Below are 22,663 nucleotides of genomic sequence, written 5' to 3' on the forward strand. Positions count from 1 at the left end.
AAAATAAATTGGTGTGCTGATCTCGGCCATCTTGTTTCCAAATAGTACAATTTTGATGATGTAAAATCAAAGTTATAGCATCAAGTTTCAAATCTTATTTTTTTCTTCTATGTATTCTAAGAAGAAATACATTTAATTAACTATGTTTTCATTCAATAACTTATTTAATTTTATGGTAGACACTCTGTTAGATGATTTCACAGACCAGACAGTAACCCCTGGTTTTGTAAAAAAAAAAAAAAACAAAAAACAAAAAACCTACTTTATGGTTATTTTTTTTTAATTTCAGAAGAGCTAATTCATAGCCTTATACAGCAATGTTTAAACCAGGCTTGCTATGAGGCTTTTAGGTCTACTATAAATATAAGGACAAAAATTATATATGTTTTTTTATTTGGAATTGGGGCTATACCTAGCAAGTACACAGGACTTATTTTGGCTCTGCAATCAGGGAATTACTCCTGGTGGTGCTTGGGAGATTGTTTGGGGTGTCAGATATTGAATCAGTTCCTCTATATTTAAGAAAAATATCCTACCCGATGTACAATTGCTCCACATCCACAATTACAGATACAAGGTCTCTCTTTAGTCTTTGCTTCATTACTATACCCTAGAATAATATTCTTTTTAACACTAAAAAATAGATGGCTAAGATTTATTCCTCTTTGCTGGTTCTTTGCTGTTGACCATTTAGAAGTTTCAGGAAATGGCAGCTTATATAGAAAAGTGGCTGAGTGAGAGATAGCAGACTATATGAAGATATTTTGTCTCTAAACAAAAGAGAATCATACATGATGTGCACTCCCAGGATCCAAATGGGAAAGCCTTCTACTTCACAGCCTGAGAGCAGATGTTGCCCTGTCAGGTATCTTTGATTCTACTTTAGAAGCCACAGGAAGCTGGTTGCAGACAAATAACTAGTGCTGTAGGTACAGGAAATGGCAGCCTCCACTGTGTACTTATAGAAGAGATGTGGCATGTGGCCACAAAGAGGGAAAAAGACTAAAGCTAATCCATGAATACCCAGTAAATGGGATCCAACTTTCATTCAATACAACTTTGATACAGAGCACCTTTCTTTCTGCTTGGTAATTAAATCAATTACTGAGATAGTTGTGCTCTTTATGTAATTATATTCTAAATGATCATATTCTAACCATTTAGGATCTCAAGCTCTTAAATTAGCATATGTGCACATATGCAATATAAAATTTCTTTTACATTCAATTATTCAAAAGGTAATACTTGAGAACATTAGGGGGTGTCAGTGGAATTCAAACTACTATTTATTTAATGAGTGTAAAAGAGAAATATGCATTTTTAAATTGTTATATTAATTCTATTTGGTAGCTAATATTCCAACTTTATTGTGAAGAGGGTTGGCGTATCTAACGGAATTGAGCTAAATCATTAATCTTCAGTCTTACAGAACTCAAATTCAAATTAGATTTTATCTAAAAAAAATCATGATTTATTTTTCTGGCTTCAAAATGTTAGATTGCTTCCTTTATAAGAAAAAGGAAATTTAGTTCCTTCAGAGTACTTTCAACTTTACTTCAAAAATTATAGCATGTTGTATGAATGTGGATGAATTTATAATTTAAAATCGTGCCAATATTTTGGTCATTATCATTTTTCTAATAAGAAAGATAATTGCATTTTCCTCTATAGCTTTCAAGTTATCTTTTAAAAATTTTAAATTTTAAAAAATTTGTTATCTTTTAAAAATTTATTTTTGAGCTTTTCCATATAAAATTTAGTTGAAGTATTTGTTTCTCCTTCATATCCATGTGCCTCAGAAGAATCATAACCTATCAAAACTTCATTTTATTTACATTTTTTATTTTATTTTATTTGTGTAGAATACATATCCAGCATTGCATCAATTATATTGGTATTCAGGGGACCAAAATTCAGTGCTAGGGATTAAATCCAGTAAACATCGTGCAATTGAAATGCACTATTCGTTGTAGTATCTCTTGTCTCCAACTTATTCACACTTTTAAAATCACAAAATCTAAATAGACCTATTAAAGTACAAATTTTTTAGCCTAAAGAAAGGGAATATTGAAAATATAATAAGACATAGCAATTTGAATGTAAACAAGATTTTAATTAATTATTGAAAATGAATAACATTCCTTTGTAATTTAGGATAAATGCAACTTTTTTAATTAATAGAAGGCAAGCATAGCATCATATTGAATGTTATACTCAATGCCATATACTGAGAAATGTGTCCTATTTTCATAACTGCTTCTTTAATGCTTCTTCTAAAACTGGTTTAAAGACTGTAGATTTCCTGAAGCTTTAATTTGTTTTGTTTTGTTTTTATTTTTTTCAAGTTTAAATGATATGTCTATCAAGAGTATTCTTTGGAGTGATTTAAATTCCTTAAGGTCTTCTTTATATGTAAATTCTTTACTAACCTCACTGCTTTAAGTATTCTGTCTCTATCCAGAAATTTTCATTTTGAGTATAGTATGTCTTGGAGTTTTTCTATAGAAAATTATTTTCAATAGTTGGGCATATTTTACTGGAATCCTGTGGGCCTCTTTGATTTCAGTACCCAATTTTCAAGTATAGGAACTTTCTGTCTATGATGTTGTTGCTTCAGGGGAAGTACTAATAGTACAGTGAATAGGGCATTTGCCTTATATGTGGTTGACCTGGGTTTTATCCTTGGCATCCCATATGATCTTCTGCTATGAACAAAGTTATTCGTGATTTTAAAAAAATTTTTTGATGTCTTTCATTTGTATTTCACATCATAGCTCACTGAAGTAATGTTCAGAACTGTGATGCTTTATCTTGATTCTGAGCTAAGGACACATCATCTCAGCCATGGCAGAGAACTCCATTTAGGGACTGCTTGACCAAGAGCATTACTAAGAAATGAGCCTGAACCCTATGTATGAAGCTAAACTTAATGCTCTGGCCAATAAATATTATAGAGAAAAGCACATTTATTTGGATTTTACATAGTTCACATCTAAATCATAAAAAGAAATCTTGTGTTTCAAAACAAGAAATATGTGATAGGTTTGATTGATCCCTTCCTCTCTAGGTCATTCACCATTATTTATAATAACTAACAACACAGTATATGAAGCATCTTTTATAAGATATTTGTAATAACTATTGTTCAGATATGAAAACTGAAATTCAGTCTTAAAAAAACTTTACTAAAGTCACAGTCATAGTAAATAATTTGAACTTTGGTTGGTTTCTTTTTTGGGGGAGATCACCCTGTGATATTCAGGAGTTACTCCTGTCTATGCACTCAGAAATCTCTCCTGGCAAAAGGGACCATATGGGACTATGGGACACTGGGATTGAACCAGGTCCGTCCTGAGTTGATTGTGTGAAAAGCAAATTCCCTACTGCTGTGCTATTGCTCCTGCCCTTGAACTTTGGTTTTTTAAATTCCAAATTGAAGTCTCATGCTCTTTATCAATCTAAACCAAGATAAAATGAGAGGCAAAGGCAAAGTGAAGTTCATTACTTTTCTCCAGTGTAAAATAATAGAATATCTTCGATGTTATCCTTACACATAATAAAGAATTTTTTACAAGTATCAGTTTCTGGAAACTAATAAATGAATAGAATAGCTAGATATTCCCCATTCTCCGTACATAAACCTTCTCTTTTCTTCTTTTCCTTCCCATCCCTTTCTTCTCTTCCTTTCCTTTTCTTTTTTTGTTTTTTCCCTTCCATTTATTCTCTTCCCAGTCCTCCTCAGTCCTTCCTCACTTTTTCTTCCCTATATTTCCCTCAATTCCATATATTTCTGTAGCCTTCTTTTCTTTCTCTTTTTTCTTTACTTTATATTCTTCTCTTTCCCCTTCATTTGATCACCACCACTAGTAATTGTTTAAACACTAGTTTTGTCTTTGATTAAAGTAGTCTCACCACCATATAAGCTACCTATGAACAGAAACATCATTATGTGTGCATACCCCACTCTTGTCACATAATAATTAGTAGTTAATGAACATAGACATGAATTCAGTAATTCAGTGAATCTACAAATTCACCTAAAGTTTTTGAAGTGCATAATTTTTCATTGCATTATTTTATAGATAGCTAAGTGCTAAATATTTCACATTTCAATTTAATTGACAATGAAAATATTTTTATTAAATTTTTTTCTTAAAGCTTTAAAGACATACTTTAATAATTTTATAAAGATATTATTACTTATTTATGTTGCTATTAGGTTTTATGACGGTTGCTCTGTAATCATTGGATTTAATTCATATAGCTGTCCATATGCTTTTATATGCTTTATTGTTTTCTTTACGTTTGCCATTTTTGTGTCCCTGTCATTTAATTAATTAAAAAATATTAGTTTAACATTTTATGCTAGGTTGGCATTGAGACTCTAACAATGACCTTATGTATGTTATGTAAGAATGCATTGTTTCCACTAAAGGGCTAAGAAAGCTTCCTTTTTTCTCATAGATTCTAAACTAGTGAATCAGTATGAATTTTAGGTGTATCTCTGAATATTTAGAGATGTTTAATTTTTAAATTCATTCATCATGTGGCACACAGTTATAAAGTTGTTTATGATTGAATAAGTCATAAAATATATAACAACCTTCACCAGTGCACTTTTTCCACTAACAATGTTCCCAGTATTGATCTGACCCTACTCATTGCCCTTTCCCCCACATGTTTCTGTGACAGATACTTTTCTTTTCTTTCTTCCCTTATTTCCTTTTAGAAAATGTGGTTTTAAAAGCTGTTATTGAAGGGATATCATGAATATCACTTTATCTCCTTTCAGCATCCAGTTCTTTTACAGTGTAAACATTTCCAATATCACAGTCATAGTGGTCCCTTCTCGGCCTTAATTGCACTCCCCTGCTATTTGTGGCAAAAATCTCTGAGAAATTTGCTTATACATGGAGATTTTATTTATATTTATTATTTTCAGTGTTGACAATAGGTAATATTTTCAGAGACCTCGTTTTTTTCAAAGAAAATGGGCAACAATTTGTAGAGGTGTTTCTGTTTTTTATTCCAATTTAAGTATTTGCAGAACAGAAACATCTAAAGTTTAAAGAAATGACATGTTTAGTAGCTCCTTTTGTAAAATGCAGGTGGGATTTCTAATGTTCTCTCTCAGATTTACCTATTCATTATCATTATTTTCTTTTTTTTTTTCATTTGTAGCTGGTTGTGAAAGAGGTCTTTTAAAAACATCTATGCAATTTTTCTTTTTATTGAAAAGAAGAATGTTCAAACATTAACTCAGATTGAAACTTAACTTTGCCATTGCCTACTTCTTTTTAGCTTAGATTTTCCACTTTTAAAGTGGAAACTAAATATGTTTAGCATTTTTATAGAAAAATGCTATCTATTTCTTTTGAGGACATAGGATTGTGAATGCTATAATTAGTTCAGTCAGAAAACTGAAAAACTGATTCACACTAGAGAAATTGGTAAAAAGCATTTTTCAGATTAATTTTCAGAATTCGTTTTATGTTGAAAACTCCCTACCGCATAGTACACAAGAAAGAGCAACAAAGAAGGTGTCACAGTCCTAAATTTTCAGGCCCAGCTGCATCTCACATTTATTGTGTGAGAGTTAGCATACTTGCCCTATCTTAGCTATTTCTATGTGCAGAAATTATATATTGTCAGATCTACAGAGTGTGATTCAATTCATTTTCTCTCAATTCAGTATTTTTAGTAGCATTACTGACGATACCAGACTCTGTTTTTGTTGTTGCTCAGAGTTCTTTATATACATTGACAAAGGCATCAAATCTAAACAAACTCCTTACCCTTGTTCTAACCTACCCACATAAACTCTTATGCCAACACTTCCCACAAAAGTTCTTCCCTAACCATTTAAAACTTATCCTGATTGCTTCAGGATACTGGACTTTCATGGCACATGCTGTGCCCTCTAGATAGATCCTTTTCAAAGTATCCACCTAAAAAATTCTTTTTGTAGCCCTCAATATATTATCTTCCTTTTACTTTTCTTGTCACTCAAATACCAAATTATAAAACTTTTAAAGTGCTACCTTGGGTTTCCCCAAGCCTTTACAGTTTTCACCTTTTCACATAATCACATAAACAGCTTATTTGCTTATTTGTTCTTATGAGTATTTGAGTTTTTTACACAGAAAGAAGGTATTTTATTCTTCTTTATATCCTTAGCCTTATCTCAGTATTTGAAATGTGATTGCTCCATGAATATGGATTGATATGGTAATTAGATCAAAAAAAGTTAAAAGGAACACTGTAAAAAGACTATTCTGACAAAGAGAGTGTGCAGTCTAAAATCATTGAGAATCTTAGATCAATCAGAGCCTTTTAAAGCTTCTTAATAATTTTATAGTTGATTAAAGTCATTGTTTATGAATATGAATTTTATTTCCTGAATGTTTCTGAGAATAAAATGAATTGCTCAATTCTAGAAATGCTGTGAGGTAGTTTCTATTATGAACTAATTCTAGCACTTCTGGGTTCTTTTGCAAATTAATATCATCCTTTTTTTTTTTTTTTTTTTGAGTTTTTGGATTTTGAGTCACACCTGGCAGCACCAGGGATTACTCCTGGCTCTGAGCTCAGAAATCACTCCTGGCAGGCTCAGGGGACCATATATAGGATGCCGAGAATTGAACTCAGGTTCTTCCTGAGTCAGCTGCATGCAAAGCAAAGACCCTACAGCTGTGCTATTTCTCAGCCCTGAAATTAACACCATTCTAACCATCAGAAATTTTATAGTTTTATATGTGAGTGTTAACTTAAATGTTGAGCCTTGGTGTTGAACTAACTCTGATTTGATGTTGCCTTTGAATATTTGAAACAAATTTCACTATGATATTATCCTAATCTCCAAATTATATCTATATTTTCCAGTGAATATGGAGCTAATTATATAAGAAACTGATATCTCTTCTTGATGCAATTTAATTTTTCTTGTTATTATAGCTAGATATTTGATAAGTAGCAAACTTATTGTTGAGAAAATTTTTATTGAAGATAATTTGTACTATATTATTTACTTTTTCAGGTATTTGGAAAATTGATTATCCAAAGAGTGAAATATGAAATGCTTGTCTATCATTAAATTAAACTCTTAATTGTGAGACTTAAGTAAAAAAAAATATACATGCATTCAACAATTGAGAAGTATCCTTGTGAAAATCATGAGAAAATCCAAGGTTTTCAAACTTGAGGATTGCAATATGTTTGAATTTCACTCCATATTATTTAAAAGATCTTGTGCAAGCCTTAAGTTTTTCAGGTTTTCTTTGTTTTGCTTTATTTTGTTTTATTTGTTTTGGGGCCACACCCAGTGGCACTCAGGGGTTACTCCTGACTTCGTGCTCAGAAATCACTCCTGGCTGGGGGACCGTATGGGAAGCCAGGGGGTCGAACCATGGTCTGTTTTAGGTCAGCAGTATGCCAGGCAAACACTCTACCACTGTGCCACCGCTCAGACCCCAAGTCTTTCTAATTATCTGCACATAGAGAAATCAGCTGCCTGGAAATAGGGTGCATTCCTATATCAAAACCACGTCATCTGTGTACAAGGAATATACCACACCTGCTGCACTATTGCTTCAACTTTTTGAAAAATTTTAAATAAAAATTTTCCTAGTTCTCACTGTGAAGACAAGAAAAATGAGGCATAATAAGAGACACTTGGAAAAGGATCCTTGACCAACTGGAGAAAGAGTTCATGTTCTGATTCTTACTTCCAGATGTCAGCAAATTCTCCTTTCATTCTTAGAGGTTGTTAAAAAAAACAAACATAGTAATGATAGTTTCCTTAATATGGCATCATTCCTTTTTGTATATGCACACTAAAATGAAGGAAATCTTATATATAGAAAGAAGTTCTTATCTACTAGGGATAGGAACCCATAAATTTTATAATACAAGGGCACTTTCCACCCTATACATTTGCCATGGGGACGCGACTTAGACCTCATGTGATCTGACACAGACCATCCAATCCCGAAACCTGGATCCCTACCTTAGAACAGGCACAGATCAGCAGCACCAGGAATCAAACTTCCCATGAGGGAGTCCCTAAGACTGCTATGGCACCAAATTGCACCAGGGTAGGTTTATACAACATTGAAGACAATGAGGAAACAGCAACAACTTAATCACAGGGCAGGTTGCCTACCTCATCACCTAACGGTGAGATGAAATCTAAAACACTTCATCCTTTGATCTTGGCAAAAACGAAGATCACTAATTACAGAAGACTGACTAACAACCGTGAATGAGCAGAACTTCTGGAATCATAAAGATTCTATCCTAGATTTTATCCTACAATCTGTACAAAACCCAAGATCTCTTATTACAGAGGACTGGCTTTGACAACCACAACTGAGCAGAACATTTCCTGGCACCATAAGAAAGACCTTGAAGTTTGACAATGAACATGTCTGGAGCCTATTCTTGCTCTCATGACAGTATCATTCAAAGATGTATCTCTTAAGCCAAGCGAATTTCTTTTTAATTTCCCAATAATTACTGTGCCTATGCAAAACCAACCAACCAAACAAAAAATCCACCCAACTTTTCACACCAGCTCCCCCTTTTTTCTTTTTCTTTTATTCTTCTTTTAAATTTAAATTTATATTTATAGCTTCTAATCAGGGCCTCCTGACCTCTTGCTTTTCTTTGTTTGTTTGTTTGTTTCTTTCTTTGTTTCTTCTTTCTTTGTTTCTTTCCTTCTTCTTTCTTTCTTCTTTCTTTCTTTGTTTCTTCCTTCCTTCCTTCCTTCCTTCCTTCCTTCCTTCCTTCCTTCCTTCCTTCCTTCCTTCCTTCTTCCTTCCTTCCTTCCTTCCTTCCTTCCTTCCTTCCTTCCTTCCTTCCTTCCTTCCTTCCTTCCTTCCTTCCTTCCTTCCTTTCTTTCTTTCTTTCTTTCTTTCTTTCTTTCTTTCTTTCTTTCTTTCTTTCTTTCTTTCTTTCTTTCTTTCTTTCTTTCTTTCTTTCTTTCTTTCTTTTCTTCTTTCGTCCTTCTATTCACAGAACCATAGAAGAGGAATCATCTTATTCTGCCTCATATTTCTATGTTTTTCTACAAATTGAGAAAAAATAAGTGTGTGGTATCAGGGGCAAAGCAGTCTCATGAGCATTGAGTGGAAATAAAAAATGATCAGACCTAAATATCCAACCTAAAGTCAACAACAATAGAATAAAAAAAAAAACCCAAACTACAAGACCTGTTACAAAAAAGACCTGTTACACTAGCATTCTGGAGGGCTAAGGGTGGATGTATGGGATGCCTACAGAGAATGGTGGCAGAAGGAAGTCAACACTGCTGGTGGGAATTGCCCTAATTCACTGTAATTATGTACCTTAAATAACTGTAAAAGACTTGTAGTTCACATTGGTCTCAAAATTATATAAAAAATGATAGTTTTCCAATTTCTAAAAGTTACACACAGTAGAATGAATGAAGGCATTACAAAACCAATGGTTTAACAAATGCAATAATAAAACTTGGGTACTAGAATGCAGACTTGAAAGTGCCAGTTTTCAGTATTGGACTGGAGAGACAGGTCAGCTGGTAAAATGTTTATTACTTGATCCCCTGCTTTGTATATGCCCCTCACCCCATACCCCAAACCCCAGAACCACCAGGAATTATCCCTGGACACAGCCTGAGAACATATGAAAGAAGTCTTCTCTCCATCCTACTTTCCTTTCTGCAAACTAAAAGTAATTGATTATCTATATTTTAGCATTGTATTATGAAATCATATATATAATTCTAGTAGTGATAAGGAATATTTTTAAAATATGGGAAATGTAGTCATGAGAAATCTTATAATTTGCTTATGAAACCTCAAATTTATGTGTTTTTTTACTTTTGGAAAACTGTGTAATTTTCTAAGAAAGGAGGGATTTGTCAGTTAATATAATAACTATATAGAAAGAAATAATTTGGCATAGCTTTGGTTAAGACACACCATTAAGAGCAAGAGATAGATCACTGATCAACAAAGCATATTTTACCTGGATAAGCAACTATGCATAATACCTTGGACTACCTCCACACTTTTACTTGAGTAGCATCACATCTTTAGGTACTAACATTGAATCATCAGAGTTAGTATGAGTTGGTCTCGTGTTTCCTGACACTTTTGCAAATCTCCTTTCAAAAATATCCCAAACCTAAACCTCTAGTGGTTAGATAATTAACTATAAATTAACACACATACTTGATTTTAATCATAAACCAATAAAGATATATTTATAAACATTACTGAGATGTAATTCAGATATGGTAAAGGGAATCTATTTATACTTAAGTAAAATTTACTATTTGATGAGTTTTGACAATTAGATAACCCGGAAATAAGAAAGTTACAGATAATTTCCATCACCCCTAATGATTTTTCAAACCTTTTTTTTGGGGGGGGGGCACATCCAGTGAAGCTCAGGGTTTATTCCTGATGATGCGCTCAGAAATCGCTCCTGAATTGGTGGAGCATATGGGGAGCCCTGAGATTGAACTGTAGTTCATCCTGCATCAACCACATGCAAGGCAAACGCCCCACCACTGTGCCATCACTCCAGTCCCAGAGTATTCAGACATTTTTAAAGCCTTTGTTTTTTTTTTTAATTTCTAAGTCTAGGAAGACTTACATTTTATCATAGCATACTAAGTTTTATTTTATAGATTATGATGCAAATGCAATTGTATGATATAAACATTTGTGCCTACCTTCTTTGAATTTTAATAATTTAAGGTTGTATGTGAACCAGAGATAATACAAGGGTGAAGGAACTTGCATGTGGCCAGCCTACTTTTCTCTTAGCACTACATGGCTCTTTCAAGCACTTTATGTATAGCCCTGGAGGCCCTTGAGCACAGTCACCATTACACAGATATTCCCCAATACAGCAAGGCCCAAGCACATCACAACCTCTAGTCTAAGCATTGAAATCCTGGTTGACTCAGAATCACAGTCAAAATGCTCTGGGTCATTTAACCATTACTTGGCAGCCCCAAAGTCTATGATTAAAAAGTTGCATTGTTGTTGGTTGTACCTTGTCTTGATTATCTATGTGTAGTATTTCTAGTTTGGATCTCTTATTTATGTCTTTTTTTTTTTTTTGGGGCCAAACTTGACTGTGCTTGGGACTTATTCCTGGTTCTGCACTCAGGAATCATTCCTAATGATGGTTATCGAAATGTTTGGAATACCTGAAATCAAACTGTGTCCTCCAGTTCCAAGTACTCTACAATCACTCTGGCCCCTCAAACTCCTACTGGAAACTTTTATGAATACTTATCTATAAATCATATAGATATGGTACATTTATGTTTCTCTCTTAAATCAATTCAGAACAATGATTGGACTTTCTTCTGGTAACACCAGCAGTATATGAGAAATTCAATTCCTTCATATCCTATTCAGTACTTGGAATTATCAATCTCTAAGTTTTAATTACTCACTATTATGGTTTTGATGATCATCTCCATAATGATGAATATTTTGTAAAATAATATTATCAATTCTATACACACTACAGAATGTAAAAATATTGAAAAAAAGATGAAACATTCTACCTCATCATATGAGGTCATAAGCAGTGATATAAATTATTTTAAAAGAATAACAGGAAAATATTCACCCGTGATCACAGAAAGAGACTCTAAACAAAATTTAGCAATAAGATATAACTCTATATTAGAACTATGGTATATTATATTCAGGTAAATCTTTTTCCCAGAAAACAAGATTGTTTAACACCAGTAAAAAAACATTTATAAACAAAGGAAATTCAATCTTAATATGTGTAGAAAAATTATCTGATAAAATCCATTATCTTGGATTTAAAAAATCATAAAAGTAGAATAAGAGCTCTTTTTCAAATGTAATAAAAAGCATTTTAGAGGCCCAAGTGATGATAATGAGGTTAAGGCACTCATCTTGCATGTATTGTTGTTTTTTCAAGATTAGGGAAAAACCATGGTTTTCCCCTTTTATTACTTTGATATAACATTTTACTAGATTTTTCAATACCTACCAGGAAGTAAACTTTTTATTCACAGATGATCTAATATCTGATATATCTTTTAAAAGATCTTAGGCAAACTGAACAGTTTAGAGAAGCATCAGAATAAAAGTTTAATATATAAGTCTAAATTATATTTCTAAAAATTATAAATAGTTGGAAATTGTAATCAAAAATAATTTTATTTTCAATGGCTTACAATGAAGTAATTAGGATATGAAACAAAATTTGATGAAAGAAAGAGTTGAGTACAGAAAATTACAAAATGTTTCTGAGTAAAATTGTAAATTATCAACATAAATAGAGCTACTTCTACATTTGACTCTATTCTATGTTTGAAGATAAAGTATTGAGATATTCATTCCCTCCAAGCAGATTTTGAGACTCATAACAAATTATTTTAATAAACATTTTCACACAATAAAAAGGAGCTAACTCTAAAATTCACGTGGAAATTTAATGTTAAAGCATCTCTTGAAGAAAAAGCTTGGGAAAAGATATTCATGTAAATACATTGTTTATCATTTGTCTTTTGTATATTATCAACAAATAGATAAATCTAAATGATTTTGGAATGAAGAAACATGACGTACATGGAAGGACAATTAATACTTGAATAAAACATTTAATTCGGTGAATAAAGTGTAATTTAATCAGCAAGTAGTGTTGGGATATTTTAATATGCGTGTGCAAAAATAAACTTATTTACACAATTAATGTTATAAAATTAACCCTGAATTTATTATAAACTTAAATATAAAACTCAAAGTTACTAAAAATTCTAAAAAAGCTACAATAACTCTAGAGTTAAACAACTATCAACAGACTATGGATAAACAAATAATATTACTCAGCAAAAATAAAGAAATTAACTAATGACACCTGTAATAATTTAGATAAATAATTTAGATAAATATACTAGATATGTAGGTTGGAAAAATAATTCAGAGTCTTCTAGACAACAAGATTTCATTTATATACATTTCTAAAAATCTCAAACTAATCTATAGTTGCATAATGCAGTTCAGTATTTGAAGTAAGGAAGTAGGAAAAATTTGAAAGATAGGGATAGGAAAGAGCATGAGGAAATTTTCAAAGACTCCTAATAATATCAGCACTTGACAGCACCTAGGCTGTCTATCAATACATGTAGACACATAAGTAATACATTGAATACCTGTAATTTATTATACTTTCATTCTTTTGAATGCATATGCTTTAAAATATTGCTCACTTTGTAAATATGATACACATAAGTATCTACTTTCTCCTTTGGCCTCTTCTCACTCATTTCTCTTTTTTCTGTTTAAGGATATAAGTTTATCTTAATTCTTAAAGTTACATGTTATTTTTATGCATACATTTTCATTTTATCCTCAGTAAATTACTTCCTATTTTTTTGTAATCTCAACATTCACTTTCCCAAGTTAAATTTTCTCTGAACCCCCCCCCCATTTTTAGATGTTATCCTACCTCTATGCTCTCTTAGAGCCATGAACCTATCTCCATAGAATTAATTCCAATATGCCTGCCTTCTGCTCTATCATTTGCATGAGATCAGAACTATTGATATTTTTCCTAACACTGCATTTAAAGCCTAGCATAGTGCCTCATACATAATATATTCACAAATATATTTGTAGTATTAATCTGACAATGAAGAAAGAGAACATCACCCTTTTTACAAGACTAGCTCATATATTGTAGCAATAGGTAGTTTTATCATTATTATTTCAAGCAAATTTATAAAAACACAGCTAATTTATATTTAGCTCTTGAAACTATAAAACACTTTAACCAGTTTGTGACTGGAGTTACAAAGAGAGATATGATGTCTTCATAGTTTTAAGTAAGTATTGTTTTCCCTGAGAGAAACAGTTTAAGGAAAACTTCCAGGTAAATTTTAGATAAGCTTCAGAGAAACTGATACCTAACTTTTCAGGTAAACAATGATTTAACTTTTGATATAATTAGTTGAAGGAGCTGTCAAAAGCCTACACACTTTTGACCTCCATCCAGTAGGGATCTTCACAGGGATTGAGATACCCAGACACAGACTGTTTAAGCTTTAGTATAAACTATGTTAGCCATACTGCACAGTCTGACAATTTATTCAATACAATATCACTCCCGAAGCCTAGTGTCTAATTTCTGAGTTATTGTCTAGGTTGACAAGCATTAAGATTGGTTATTTAGTAAGTATATAAAAATTAAATACTGCATTCAGAATAGAGACTGGGATATTTTACATAACCATTAAGGGTTTCTATTCTATTTTTACCTATATTTCCCTCTACATCTAGAAGACCCTAAACAGTTTTATTCTATTTTTTTTCCTGGGCACAATTTTGCTTCCCTTATATTTTAAGACATGTGCTTTTTGCTCAGGAGACTATCCCAAACTTAGAGATGGGTATTTTTTTAGGAAAATAATGGTATAGTGTCCTGCCTACAATAAAATATAGTTGTTTTATAAGTTTAAGTCACCTCATTTGCCCTGGATTTTAGAACAACTATCTAGTTCTATATTACTGTAGCAATATAAAGCTATTTTAAATTAGCCTTTTTATTTAAATTCTTGCCATAAATTTCTGCTCTCAATTCTGAACTTTGATTCAGAATATTTGGAAATGAACAGTTCACATTTTCCCCTTAGAAATAGGTAAACAAAATAGAAAATTATATTATGCAATACATATTACAGTTTTTCACATGTCCTGTATTCAGTTATTCAATTCCTTCCTTCCTTCCTTCTTTCCTTCCTTCCTTCCTTCCTTCCTTCCTTCTTTCTTCTTTTTCTTCTTCCTTTTTTTCCTTCCTTCCTTCCTTCCTTCCTTCCTTCCTTCCTTCCTTCCTTCCTTCCTTCCTTCTTTTTCTTCTTTCTTCTTTTCTTCGTTCCCTCCTTCCTTCCTTTCTTTCATTCTTTTCCTTCTTTCTCTTTATTGTTTCTTTCTTTTCTTTTTTTGTTCTTTTTTTCCTCCCCTCCCCTCCACTCTCATTTCCTTTCCTTTCCCGGAGGTACTCAGGAGCTATTGCTACTTCTGTTCAAGATTAGGTCAAGGAAAGAAAAAGGTAGGAAGGGAGGGAGAAGGAAGGAAGGGATGAAGGGAAGAAAGAAGGAAATGAAGGGAGGAAGGAAAGGAAAGGAGAGGAGGTAGGTAGAGGATAGGAGGGAGAGAGGGAGGGAGAGAATAGGAAGGAGAGAGGGAAGGAGGGAGAGAGGAGGAGGAAGAAAAGTAGGGAAAAAAAGTAGGAAATGGGAGGGAGGGAGGAAGAAATGAAGGAAGGAATTAAAGAAGGAAGGAAATGGGAGGGAGGAAGGAAGGAAGAAAAGGAGGGAGGGAGGGAGGAAGGAAGGAAGGAAGGAAGGAAGGAAGGAAGGAAGGAAGGAAGGAAGGAAGGAAGGAAGGAAGGAAGCAAGGGAGGGAGGGAGAGAGGGAGGGAGGAAGTGAGGGTGAGAGGGAGGGAGGAAAAAATTTTCAAAATGACAATAATATTAAAAATTATGATAAAGGAAAAATTGCTTTGTTGGAAATGAACACCATCAGTATTTTTTTTAAAAAATTATTGTTAACATCAAAAATGTTTCTGAATAGAAAGAAAAAGAAAGGAAAGCAAAAGTGATTCTGAATCAGTGGCTTTGCTACTTCTCTCTTGGAGCTGGAGAGAAAAATAAGCTTAGGAGACAAAGTTCTATATGATTTTACCTAGTGCCTATAGAAAGCTAGAGAAATCCTAGCTTAACCCATACATTTATTTGTTCTTTACTCATTCCGTTATTGAATAATCATTCCAAACTACAAATAAACAAGGAAATTCTTTTAAGTAAAGGTCAGGTATGCATTCCAAATACAATTTAAATAAAAGTCAAATGTTCACTAGTTGTTATTGATTCAAAGGGAGCAATAAATGCCAGTGTGGAAGTGGAAGATTTAGGAAGTACAAGGAACACAAAGTTCAGACACCCTAGGGAAACGTTGATGAATATTGGAATCTATTTTTTAGGACCTGATTCAATTGGAATTTTCACTGTATGTGTGTGTTCCTCAGTAGGATATTGCAAGATAATTGAGAGCAGACTTGAGATGTTTTGAGGGAATAACATTCAAAACAAGTGGTGAATGACATGGAGCCAGGTAGATAGCACAAAATATTAGAACACAAGCTTTGCATGCAGAAAAACTGGGTTTGATACCTGGACTCCTAGTACCACATGAGTCTCCTCCAACTAGTGCTGGAAGTAGCTTCCCCAAGAAGCACTGGGGCTTAATCAATCACCAGAATAATAAAAAGAAGTATAAATATAATTATAATTTTTCAGTAAGAAGATGCACATATTAAGTCTAATGAATTTGTTCTATGCAGTTAACTTTTGGGAGACATTTTTACCCAGTGGTCAAGCATACAAGACTATGTCTAGGGGTACTGGAATAGTTACAAATTATGTCAGGAATTACACTAAGGGTCTCACATATGCCTGCCATGTGTTCTACCACCTTAGCCATGTCCCCAGGCCTAAAATGAACTTTGAAAAAAATTAATAAATTAACACAAAGTTCCCCAAATTTGCTATGCACCAAGTACACATCCATAAGTGTGACTAGTGTTCTAAAATATATTTTCTTCCCACTTACTAACAATTCTTTACCATTAACAGTCTCTCATGGAATAGGATGCTCATTTCTTAAGGAGATTGGTCAAGCATTATTAATCCCAATATAGCATTTATTTTATTGGACACTCTATTCTTTTGAAAATTCAGTACTAGAAAGAATATTGCTATGCTTCTGCTCTACATATTTGAGAAGCACCATGATAAAAATGTAGTTTATATTCTCGAGTTTTTGACGTATTAGCTGTCTACAAATAATAAATGAGAAGTGCTTTTCAATTTAGAGTGACAAGGAGGAAAGAGAAAGAAATACAAAAGCTGAAATTACTTAACTATTAGAAGCAAATCCAATTGTGTCTGATTAATGTCAAAGTTCTGATATTTTCTAAATTTAATATGTGTCCTATATTGAAGACGGGAAAAAATCCTCCAAAAGAGTTGTTAAATTTAAAAGCCTATTATATAAAATAGAAATAATTGAGAAGTGTTTTGGCTAAGTAACAGCAAAATGACATACTTGTTAAGAGCCTGTCTCCTTAAGTTGGATTCTAATTCCATTCTATTAACAACTCATCTTTTGTCTTTTGTATTATTTGTCCCAATATTTTATCCCTTTTACCCATGAAAGGATTTTTCCTCCATGTACCATCACTGATTATAGGGCCATAACGTATCTTTTTGTAAAGAATCAGAAGATATTTTGAATACATGAAAACATATTTAATAATTGGTTATCTCTTCTTATGTTGTAAGAATTTTAAATGCCTTATAGAAATGCTTTCTCTGGTTATTAAATACCACAGACCGCTGTCACAGTCAAATTGAAAGATACTTAGCATGAGGAAGACAATTTTTTTAGTTGAAAGCCATCACAGTTATTGTTGACTGATTTCTTTAGTTAACTATTATAGTAGTTTTTCTTTCTGATATTTACCTGACTAAGTTTCCTTTTTTTGGTTTTGTTTTAGGAGCAGCTAAGGTGCTGCTACTAGCAATGTTAGGAAACTATGAAATGCTAAGAATGAACCAGGTCCTCTTGCTGGCAAGAGTATATGGCCCTTGAGATGCCACTAAGTAAAAATTTAGAAAGAGATACTGATAATTGGGTCTCAAGAGTAGGGTAATACCTATATTACCTTTATTATTATATTTATATTATATTTTATTTATATTATTATAAAAATGTACATAGCAATCTTTATATACTTATGTTCTGTTTAGGAGACTACTCAAAAAGCCAAGGAAATGCAAATAAACTTGAAGATGTTGGAATAAACCATGTAATATTAATATATAAGAAATTTGAGGGTTAGAGTAAATAATTAGTAGGTTCAGATTCATTTGGTTATGCAATTTGGTCATTCATTTGGTTGTGGAAACACAAATGGTTCCAGATTCTAGTACATTTCCTCATCTAAAACAAAGCACCTGTAATTCATAATAGCTTCGGCAAGAATCACCAAAAGAAGATACTAAGTTGAGTAAATTGTGGACATGCTTAAAGACTTGTCATAATTTACTATTAGAAATTGTATTAACAATAACAACAACAAAAACAATAATAATAATGAACAAAGGATTAGCATTAAGCTTTGTAACATTTATGGATAATTCCATCCTTTTTCTTTTCTGTTTGTGGGTTCAATTTGAGGAAAGTTGTCATTAGAAAAAATTTTAATAGTATTAAGTTGGCATGTGTTCTGTGTTTTAAAAAGTGGTAATTACAAAATACTTTAGATGTTATAATTCAGAACTGGAGATATAATTCAGCTGACAAGGTGATTTGCTTGCACTGGGTCAACACGGATTTGATACTCTGTATCCAAGATATGATCTCCACGCACTGCCAGAAGTAATTCTTGAGTGCAGAGCTAGGAGTAGTCATCAGCATAGCTGAGTGTGGCCAAAAAAACCCAAATAAAATAAAACAAATGTTAACAATCATTGATATTAAGAACAGTTATTTTCGTTCAATCAGAATGGCTATTTTGATTATTTAAATAAATGCATCCTTGTCTGGGATTTCCTAGTAATACCTTTCCCTAAAAATATTGCAATCCATTAACAGCCAGTATAGTCACAAATTAGTGCTTTCAGATCAATAATTATGTGAATTCATATATTAAGGTAACAGATTCATTTTCTTAAGCCTAATGACTACTGACTATTAATTACTATTGGAATATGTTGTCATGGAAACTACATCCTCTATAAACTGCTTCTATAACTCACTACAAAGCTATCATTGAAAGAATAGAGTTAAGGAGAAGTATTTTGTCAGCTTCACATAAACAACAGATAAATGCACACATATATGTTTGTATGTAATAACTGTGTGGGGAAATAGGCTCTCACTGATTAAAGTTAAACAAAAAAGATCCCAGAAATGTAACTTTTTTTGTGATATTTTGTCACTTGACTTTATAATTTTAAACTAGCACAAACTGTAAGATGGGAAAAAATTCCACAGTGCCTTTAATGCTGTCCTAGAATATGAGGTCAGCTTTAGCTTGGGTAATTCATTAGAGAAAAACTGTGTTAGATATTATTGGAATGTTACAATATAGAGCACGCAATACTTTTGAGTATTTTCTATCTAAATTACAGACTAGTTAAAAATGGAAATATTGTAGAACATTTTAGTATACATGTCCCTTTGAAAATGCAGCCATAATTATAGACACAATAGGTGAAAGTGCTCACAAACCAATCACATGTTTCTTGGTAACATAAAGGGATAAAATGTTAAGGAGTACTTTTAATCTGTGAATATCACTTCAAGATTTCACAGACCATATATTTGCTTTTAAAATGTGGCTAATAAGCTGAAGCATATATATATATATCTATATCTATATATAGATATAGATATATATATATAAAATCTCCTGAATCCCAGAAAATCTTAGATACATTCTAGATAGAATCAATTCTGAATTCTAATTGAGCTATTGACTAAATAAGAACCCTTGCACTTAATATTCTACAGAATCCTAAAGCTTGAGAGATAAGTTGCCTTAGTTGTTGTTGTTGTTACAATTTTGCCTTCCCATGTTCATACTTTGTTCCATATTAATTCTCTATCAAAAAATCTTAATTTAATAAAAAATATCTGTTATTTCTATTTTGGGAAGGAGGATTGATTTAAAGCATGGATTCCTTGTAACTTGAGAGATACTATAGCAAGTAAGGCATTGATAAGATGCTTATCTTGTACACTGCTGACCTGGGTTTGAACCCGAGACACCCCATATTGATTGTTCCTCAAGCTCCAACAGGCGTGATCCTTGAGTGCAAAGCCAAAGTAAGTCTCCTGAACACAAGTAGGTTTTTTTTTGTTTTTTTGTTTTGATTTTTGGGTCACACCCAGCAGCACTCAGGGGTTACTCCTGGCTCTACACTCAGAAATTGCTACAGGTAGGCTTGGAGGACCATATGGGATGCTGGGATTTGAACCACCATCCTTCTACATGCAAGGCAAATGTCCTACCTCCATGCTATCTCTCCGGCCCCACATGTAGGTTTGACGCAGAAAAGCAACAACAAAAATTGAAATTATTTTATCTCCTGGCCTATAGATGATAATGTATGGTTGGCTTGCTATTCTGTATTATTATGAAGAAACAGGGAATTTTTATGTGATCAGGTTTAGGTTTCTATTAATTGAGGTCAGGTATGCAGTTATTTAGTTATAGGAGGTGAAAGAAAAATTTTATGTTGTGTTTTGAACTTGACTATATGCAGATATTTTTTCTTAATTGGATTTTATAAGCCTGAGGTTTATAATGGTATTAGGGCTATTATTGACTTAGATAAAAGATTTTTTTTTTTGGTTTTGGGTTTGGGCCACACTCGTTGGCACTCAGGGGTTACTCCTGGCTATGCACTCAGAAATCGCTCCTGGCTTGGGGGACCATTTGGGACGCCGGGGGATCAAACCGTGGTCTGTCCTGTGTCAGCTGCATGCAGTGAAAATGCCCTACAGCTGTGTCATCACTCTGGCCCCTAGATAATTTTCTAAAAGAAAACCATTATAAACCATTTTCTGAACCCTTTTATTTTTTCCTGTGGTCTTCCTAGTCCTAAGAGTTGAGCTTTAGTGTTGTGCTATGATCTCTCATTTATATGATAATCACCTTTTGGTTATCCTGGTGCTTACAGCAGGGAATATAACCACATTGATTAATGGAAGAGTTAGTGGTAGGGATTCTGACAGGAAATACACAAAGAGGAAAAGGTTCCAACAGAGATATTTCTTGAGAGGAAGGTTCACTTCCACCAATGCCAGGAGTACTCTTTTTAGTTTGTTTTGGGTTACAGTCAGCAATGCTCTGATGTTAATCCTGGCTCTACTTTCAGAAATTACTCCTGTTGGTACTTTAGATAAATTTAGGGATATGGGATACCAGGGATCAAACCCAGATACAACACAAACAACTTACCCATTGTACTGTCACTCCAGCTCCTAAAGATAGTTAATTTTAATTTAATATTTAATTAATTAATATTAATATTTAATTACTCTTTAATTTAAATTTAATATTTAATCTAGGACTAGATTGCTGTTTTATTAAGATCCAAGTCAAATGCCTAATAAGAAAGAAACTTTGGAAACTAGCATATTCAGGTGAATGCAACGCACTCGAGTCCTTCTTGTAAATATTGATAACATTGAATCATGCTTTTAGAGAAGTGTGGATGAGCTCGTTAAGAAAAATGAAAAACATTTTTGCAACAATTCTCAGAGACAAAGGGAGGAGGGCTGGAACTTCCAGCTCACTTCATGAAGTTCACCACAAAGAACGGTGAGTGCAGTTATAGAAATAACTACACTGAGAACTACCATAACCATGTGAATGAATGAGGGAACTGGAAAGCCTGTCTGGAGTATAGGTGGGGGTGGGGTGGGATGGAGGGAGATTTGGGACATTGGTGGGAATGTTGCACTGGTGAAGAGGGGTGTTCTTTACATGACTGAAACTTCACCACAATCATGTTTGTAATCAAGGTGTTTAAAAATATATTATATTAAAAAATAAAATAATTTTCTCTGGGGCTGAAAAGATAGCATAGAGGTAAGGTGTTTGCCTTGTACGCAGAAGGTCGGTGGTTCAAATCCCGGCATCCCATATGGTCCCCTGACCCTGCAAGGAGAGATTTCTGAGCATAAAGCCAGGAGTAACCCCTGAGCACTGCTGGGTGTGACCCAAAAACCAAAAAAAAAATAAAATAAAATAAATAAAATAAAAATAAATTATTTTCTGTAATATTTCTTTGAATGTCACTTTCATGCATTTTCAGGTGACTCGGGGTGGTCATGTAATTCTGAAGCCTCCGTTTAATTCCTTATTTTTTAAAGTATCTAATAACAGATAAGATTTGAGAAAGATATGCATGTAATCAGTGTCTGTCAAGTATTACCACATATTGCTCATGAACATTAATTTTCATGCCGCCTACAGTTGGAATTAATAACAATGTAGGGTTAATAGTCCCAATTTGCAGATAAGCAAAGAGAATTTTAGGCCTTAAAAACAACTGACTTGGGCCGGGCGGTGGCGCTGGAGGTAAGGTACCTGCCTTACCTGCGCTAGCCTAGGACGGACCGCGGTTCGATCCCCCGGCGTCCCATATGGTCCCCCAAGCCAGGAGCGACTTCTGAGCGCATAGCCAGGAGTAACCCCTGAGCGTCACCGGGTGTGGCCCAAAAACCAAAAAAAAAAAAAAAAAAAAAAAAACAACTGACTTAAGAACCAGAGTGATAGTACAGTGTAGGGCGTTTGGCTTGCACACTGCCAACCCCGGACGGACCCGGTTCGATCCCTGACATCCCATATGGTCACGAGCCTGCCAGGAGCCATTTCTGAGCAGAGCCGGGAATAACCCCTGAGTGCCACCGGGTTTGACCCCCAAAGCATAAACAAACAAACAAATAAAATTTACAGCCCCAGAAGAACAAGACTTTGATGCCATTCAAGGATATCTTGTTTGCTTTCCACTGGCCATATATAAAGCACTGTGCTCAGCACTAAGGTG

At 33.5% G+C, this 22,663-nt stretch overlaps 1 protein-coding gene across 5 annotated transcripts in view; it reads left to right on the forward strand.

The window, feature by feature from the left end:
* The window catches only part of DLG2 (discs large MAGUK scaffold protein 2), a 2,242,830-nt gene that overhangs the window by 940,401 nt on the left and 1,279,766 nt on the right, over positions 1 to 22,663 (forward strand). The window lies entirely within an intron of this gene.

This window comes from Suncus etruscus, chromosome 9 (genome assembly GCF_024139225.1).
Source record: "Suncus etruscus isolate mSunEtr1 chromosome 9, mSunEtr1.pri.cur, whole genome shotgun sequence".
In the NCBI taxonomy this organism is placed as follows: domain Eukaryota; kingdom Metazoa; phylum Chordata; class Mammalia; order Eulipotyphla; family Soricidae; genus Suncus; species Suncus etruscus.